At 32.2% G+C, this 7,254-nt stretch overlaps 1 long non-coding RNA gene and 1 other non-coding gene across 2 annotated transcripts; one reads left to right on the top strand and one right to left on the bottom strand.

The window, feature by feature from the left end:
* The first annotated feature begins 622 nt into the window (after positions 1-622).
* Trnam-cau (transfer RNA methionine (anticodon CAU)) lies at positions 623-695 on the top strand. Its single transcript has one exon. It is a non-coding gene; the product is annotated as a tRNA-Met (tRNA).
* Positions 696-5,481: 4,786 nt separating this feature from the next.
* On the bottom strand, positions 5,482-7,034 carry LOC133320008 (uncharacterized). The gene is made up of 2 exons (XR_009753483.1): positions 6,971-7,034; positions 5,482-6,147 (listed from the first exon to the last, which is right to left on the bottom strand). It is a non-coding gene; the product is annotated as an uncharacterized LOC133320008 (long non-coding RNA).
* Between the last annotated feature and the right edge of the window lie 220 nt (positions 7,035-7,254).

Here is a 7,254-nt window from a genome sequence, read left to right as displayed (position 1 = left end):
GTGACGTGGATGTAAAAAGACTGGACTGAACTGAACGACCGGTGTTTTGTTTGATGATTAGTTATTACAAAAAAAAAAACGAAAATCATACAATATCTAACGTGTTTGAATTGGAGAGCCTCAATAAAAATTGTCAACGCGTCCGATTAGTACACTCATATAATAAAAATAGTTTATACACGAGTTTTAAACGTTGATTTAGGATGATAATCAACCTTGATTCTTAAACAGGACACGTACCTAAGTAGGTATAATTAATAATCTTAAGAACCAAAAAAATAATATATATATACAAACCTAAGTAACGGTTTTGGTGGAAGCGGTTGTATTAAGTGTGCTGGATAAAATCGTAGTAGCCACATCCAGGGCTCGGGCCCCACGGTAGACAGCGCGGGCCATAAATTGAGCCGCCCTGTCAATTGCAGCCGGGCCGATAGTTGCGGTGGAAATTCAACTGCTGCACACATTTTATTATTCGATTCTGTGATATTGTTTTACGTTAATTGTTACTCGGTTAATGTTTTACGTGCAGAGTGTTTTATATGCGGTTTTTTGTGGCAAATATGTATTTATACGTGCTGGCTCTTAGATAGCATCCGTCTATTATGACGGGTTTGTCACAGCCTCGGTGGCGCAGTAGGCAGCGCGTAAGTCTCATAATCTTAAGGTCGTGAGTTCGATCCTCACCCGGGGCATATCTTTTTAATATTTGAAACACATTAAAATATAACATCTCTTCAAATGTCGTTTGTTATTGTTTAGCGAAGTTTCTGGTATTCCTCCTTAATTTTTAGATTGACCGATATAGATTTATAAATGGAAAATCACATGGATACAATTGATAAAAAATAGGCGAAATTGGTTTAAGGAAATTCCTTACCTTCCTTGAGACGATGACATTGTACACTAAAAAGTAAATTTTCTTAAAAAATAGGACATTAATACTTCGCGGACTTGCAAGAAAACCACGCTGTATGTTTATATAGTCTACACGAGTTAGTCTCATTTATTGAGATTACAGCGTTCAGTAACCATGCACTTAACATAATTACGCGTTTAGTAGTTGATGATCATTTAAATTACATCACAAGTACTTTAAGTCTTAATGTTATAGGTATGTTTACACTATCAATGTGGTATCAGTGATTTTTTGTTCCCACGTCAAAGCTGTTGTGATGCGCAGTCAGCAGTTTAACTAGAAATATGATGTTTTAGCCATACAACAACATTGCCCGGCGATGTCCGTAATTTTTTAAACTTTTCAATTGACTATCAATGAAGTATGTACATTATATAAAAAACGTGATTTAATTTAAAAATCATCACTCGTAATAGTTGATTTTGCATGATGTTAAATGTATTATTTCAATCTTTATGAAATATAAAATAGGAAAAACAAATTTCTCTTCTTGTTTATTTGTCCTAATTCAATGTCTAAAACTCACATTAAAACCTAGCGTGATTATTACCGATCTACATATTTGTAATAAAAAATAATGTTAAAGGTTTTTTGAAATTCCATTTAATATATTACAAAGACCGCTTCTTTAATAATCTTAGAACTCAAATCTTGTTCATTCGTTCTCGGATCACGTGAGATCAATTTAGTCGAATCAATCTATTAACAGGCAAATCAATATGACTCATTGGGACTTAGAATTAGTGTCAAGTATAAGGTATCAGAACCACCCATGCTAAGAAATAAAAATGAGTCTTCTGTTTGTAATATCAAAATTGACAGATCTTCACAAACCGCTTATGACATAATATATGACGACGAAGCCGAAAATTAAACTATTAAAATTTTTGAGCATGTTTGTTTCTTATCTCTGAAACGGCTGGAGTAATTTTGACGTGAGGTTCAGTCTCGTGTAGGTCACGTAAGTGTGACTTAAAGCAATTTGCAATCGACTTAAAATAAAAGGTAGTCCTCAATTTGATTTTGTTTGGTAATCTGTGACAATTAAAGGGCAAAAATTCTGATTTATTTTTCAATAGAAAAAACATTTTCCCGAATTCTATTGTCACTTAGTCTGAAGCTGATTGAGATTGTTTTTGAGACATCGAAAAAATCCTCATAGTGACTAGAGTCTATCTGAAAGGTGTTTAGGGCGCAAAAGTAATTTTATATTAAAATTTAAGATAACATTAGAGGTTAATACATTTATTCTTTAGCTATTCGTGGTAATATTTAGCAACGTGATAAGATTGACTGTCATAATGTTCATAATCAAAACAGAAAACACATGCAAAACTTTAAGAAACGAACCCTGGGCTCCTGGCTGCCGTGAGAGTGAAGCCAAACATTCAAACCTAGATTCCCATTCGGGAACAGTAACTCCTCAACACTTATACAAAACAAGTGGACACTATGAACACCAAAAAATTACTAAAACTGACTTACTCTATAAAACATTGACTGTTAGTATGCGAATATAGGAGTAATTCGGTGGATTGGCGTGAGAAAATATATGGACAAATTATGTTCGTCTAATATAAACTAGCGCTGGACATTAATAGATATTGAAGTGTCATTTATAGGCGATATATTGTAGTCATACAGAAAATTATTTCAACTATTCATATAGAATACAGCAGTCGATATAATCGTGATGAGGCAAGTAACTTAAAAATGTTACGATTCAAAACATAATGTAGTATTTGTGATTTAAATTGTATGTTGCTAATATGAGTCTTTAAAGTGAAGTTTACGGTGTAAATTGTGAATGCTTCTCAATTATTGGGTCATTAATAACTTCAATGCTATTTTAGTTTATATTATCTTACGTATTTCACCAAAACTAAATGTAATTGTTGCCAAATTTGACGCAGAAACCGAGAAGGAAAGGGAGGGAAAATCTCCACTTCTCAATGAATTTATTTAACGAAAAACGTTAAAATTATTTTTAATTTTTAACCGATATGGCAACACAAATTTTACTGTCAATGAAATTTCATATAATATAAATATGATACTAATATTATAATTAATATTCTAAACTTTATTTCAAACGAAATACACACACGAATATAGAAAAACTTCAAATCATAGTACTTAACATACCGAATGGGATAATATTTTTTCCCAATTGATACATGCAACATGTTCTAACCTAACAATTGCTATAAATAAATAACATTTATAATATAGATAAATAAACAAGACTGATGGAGTATATGAGAACATATCTTTGATGATTTCGACTAAGTTTTATGCGTAAATTGAATCGTTCCTAATCAAACAACCGATATCCTTTGTGCTTGTTTATTTATTTTTGTATATAATAAACTTTTCAGATATCTTAAACGTCAGCTGTTCATGGACCGGTCATTTCTATATTTAGTAAGTGACACAATAGATATCACGCTCTAATAATAGAAAATGCATCACTTATCATGTGTACAATGTGTGATATTGACAGTTCGGCCTCTTCTAGCTTCGTCATGTCTAATTTAAACAACCAAATATAACTCAAATGTAATAAGTGAAACTGTTAGTGTACTCGATACATATTATTTAAAATAAATCGATTTATAGAAGATGATTGGAAGAATACGAAGCGTTTAACTATAACCCCTCCCCGCAACCGGCTGTAATGTGACACGCGACAGATGGACGAAAACATTTTGTTGATGTAAAACAAGTTTCGCTTTATAATATTACTGTGTACGTTAAAAGTGTTTTTTTGTTATGAATATATTAGAGCCTTATATTGATATCCGTAAACAAATATCTCGACGGATGTTAAAAACGATAACAACAATGTACGATTAAAATATGATTTTATTTTTAATATCTTTTCTTCTTGTTAGAATCAATTAATGTAAGTTCCTCTTCAGATTCTTGTACCGCTTCCGTCGTCTTATTTTTAAATTAATCAAACACATGTTCCGGCTTCGGGGAAACAATCTATGGAATGTTTTCTCAGACCACCAATTATTTTCTTTATATATATGTACCTATATACCTGACATATACTGTGTTGCTTTCATTACAATTTTGTAAAATGTTATATATCTTAAGAGACGCTTATATGTGTATAGTTTGTCAGGTGACGCCGATCCAGTAACCCTCCGCAAATGCGCTGATCAGAATTGACCCGTCGTACCAATCACGACGATAAAATCAAAGCGTTCTGCCCACTATTACCTACGTCTAATGGCTCGGTTATTTATTAATCAAGCAGCCCACATGCAATATTAAATAATAATACTGAATGAAAGACAATTAATGAATTGCTATGATTAAATCTACATCAATCTTTCTAACTTGTTAAAGTACTGATACTAGTTCACGCATCGTCATAGATTATATATCGCCGTTTGGTAAACCCATAAAAATGCTCTAAGTATTATTTATCTAAAAACTTCATCCCCCAAAACAAAGTTAGTAATTAAAAGTCTTCAGCGAACATAAATCTATAGCTGAAAGATATTTTAAATTAAAACGTTCATATCTCAGTCTGATAATTCCGACACAATGGCCGCGAATATCGAGAGGAGATAATAAATAAAAAGTTTTAATAAATGGGAAGAATTTCAACTATAATTAATAGGTGCTAGGCTAATTTTTAATGAATTTTTTATATCATTGTATAGACGGCCTCGTTCAGACTTGTGATCAAATCAAATTAAACCTACGAGAGTAAAAAAATATGTAAAATTTTATTAACTTTATATGTATTTATTAACCTTGAACGTATTACTATATTGACTGACGCGCCATCTCTGACTTCACATGAAATACTCTGTGGTTGCTATAAGGAAATATTGATTAACTGGAGTTAGTATCGATGAAAAGCAATAGATGGCGCTGGTGAATTCTTTAAAATATTGATATCTTACCAAAGGCATTATAGAAAAATTTTATTTTTTTATTTAAAATTATGTCCCAGGTCCTTTGATTCTAAACGATCATATTTAATTCCTCAAATAAATTATTGAACCCTAGTGCCATCTTTTCTACGTAAGTGGAACTAAAATCGATTCTTCCTCAAGTTGCCTGAGTTCTGCAATAGATGTCACTATACTAAATAAAATGCTTTTGTACCCCGAAATCTATGAGTTTTTAATGTTCGCGAATATCCATGTCTATGGGCCTGCTATCGCATTGTAGCTCACAAAAAGATTGTCCGTTTTCGATATGATTTTATTCAATTGTAGGGTTCCTAGCAGTGAATATCATACCTTCCAAAATAATCTAACCCATTTCTTGAATATGATTACTCTGAATGCTAAACGCGTGCCTATATAATCTTTCGATAGCAGTTAAAGGGTAACGCAATAAAAAAATTCTAAGCAGAGCATGATGTTTTTCAAATATTTATTCACTGGCGTTAGGAACGCCTAAACAAAATTAATAGCAATCTTGGTTTTTAGCATCGTCAATTTTACATGACTTTTAAATATTACCAATCAAAAACCGTACAACGTCACTGTACAGACTTGCGGTGAGGGTTTGAATAAAAGAAACAAAATAGAGTATTTTTTTTTAATTTAATCTCTTATTTTATTGTCATGTAATATACAGTATAGCACACAGGTTGAGCTATTTGTGTACATAATACGTTTCAACAACAGTCATCACACGACACGAGGAGACGGTGACGGACGAGAGCAAATTACCAACCAAAACCGTACCACTTGTAACAGGAAATGTTTATAGTAACAATTTTTTTTTTTTTTTATAATTATTCAATCAACACACACATCCGTAAACACATTAAAAATATTACACTAATTGAGGATTCGTTAAAATTTATTTGGCGTAGAATAATTCCTTTTTTTTTACAGTTGAGTTTAAATACGTCATAACTATACAGGTTTGTACAGAACCCACGGGATACGAGACCGAGGCTTATGCTTAAGGTAACTAACTGATAACAAATGCAACGATAAACGTAAAGCCTATTTGCTTATCAATCGCGATTGTTATCATCATCAGTCTAAATTGAACACTTAGTACATAGTGTGTGGTTTAGAACACTGTTCAATGAGTATTCTCCACTGTCCTGGCTGTTTTGTCCGCTGCGAACGCTGGTGGTCTGCTGGCGAATGGGGGGGTGATTTTGGTGGGGGACGGCGGAGGCGTCGGCGGCATCAGATTGGTAGCTGGCTGGTACACTCTTGCCGACATGGACATACCATCTGGAATTGAAAATGAAGATAGTTTTCGTGTTACAATATTTTCTTGAATTAATTTTAAATATGATACTGCTGTTGTTATTTTTGTCGAATTCGTAATTAGGGCGGTAAGAATTTGATATTTCGTATGTCTTTCCGTTTGTCTCTGTCTGTATGAGTGTTTGGAAGTTAATCTGAATTTAAGCAGACCTTTTATACATAATATACTAGAAAATAAAGTATTAAAAAAATTATAATACATGTAATAATTAAAACGCGAATGCGTGTACATTAGAGCGTATCGTCACACGACATACGGAGAGTGAGCAGTATTTCATTCACAAATCTTCCCACTTTATAGTATTAACGTAGTTTAATGAATCGGAAACGCGAAAAACTTCGTACGCAGTGCAAGGGTGCAAGCTCGTAAGGGTACTAGCGTACGATTTAGCTAATAACTGGTATTTTATTAATGTTTTCTATATAATTACTTCCCCAACGTACAAGTGTAACTTAACCGACGATTAATACAACCGCATAAACGGACAAAGACACGGAAAATATATTATGTTATCTGATAAGTAAGTTTAAGATAAAAATATAATTCGTCCTAATAAATGCATGAAGCCTTAATGAATGTTAATAATGTAGTTACAATCAGTGTTGTCATCGTAAATTTTTAACTAGGACTATCAATTAATATTCGCAATCAGATAACTGGAGGTTTGTTAGTCATATTTTAAACATAACAACTTTAAGTGCAAAAGTTTCAAATCTCATTATTATTTATTAGAAAACAGTTATAGATTTATATTATTGTAAATACATAAAATATTTTACACTTAACTGTTCGAGTAGGAACGGCTGTATGAGTGTTTGTACGCGTGTTCCTTTGTCGGCGGCATGTCGATCTGCAACAAATTTATATACATATATATCAAAAAGAACATATATTAAAATATGAAAAAAAAAAATAATAAAACAAAGGATGAATTTCACTAATATCAAAGAGTGTGGGATTTTAATACAGAGGATATAAATTTTTCACCAAACATTTTAATTTAACGTATTTAATTTAAGATGTTAAGTTCAAGTTAAGTTTAAGCGTTGTAATAACTCAAATCTTATTCA

The sequence above is a fragment of the Danaus plexippus genome, chromosome Z (genome assembly GCF_018135715.1).
Source record: "Danaus plexippus chromosome Z, MEX_DaPlex, whole genome shotgun sequence".
Classification (NCBI taxonomy): Eukaryota; Metazoa; Arthropoda; class Insecta; order Lepidoptera; family Nymphalidae; genus Danaus; species Danaus plexippus.
The sequence above is the reverse complement of the archived record's forward strand: the minus strand, read 5'-3'. Positions and strand labels throughout refer to the sequence as shown.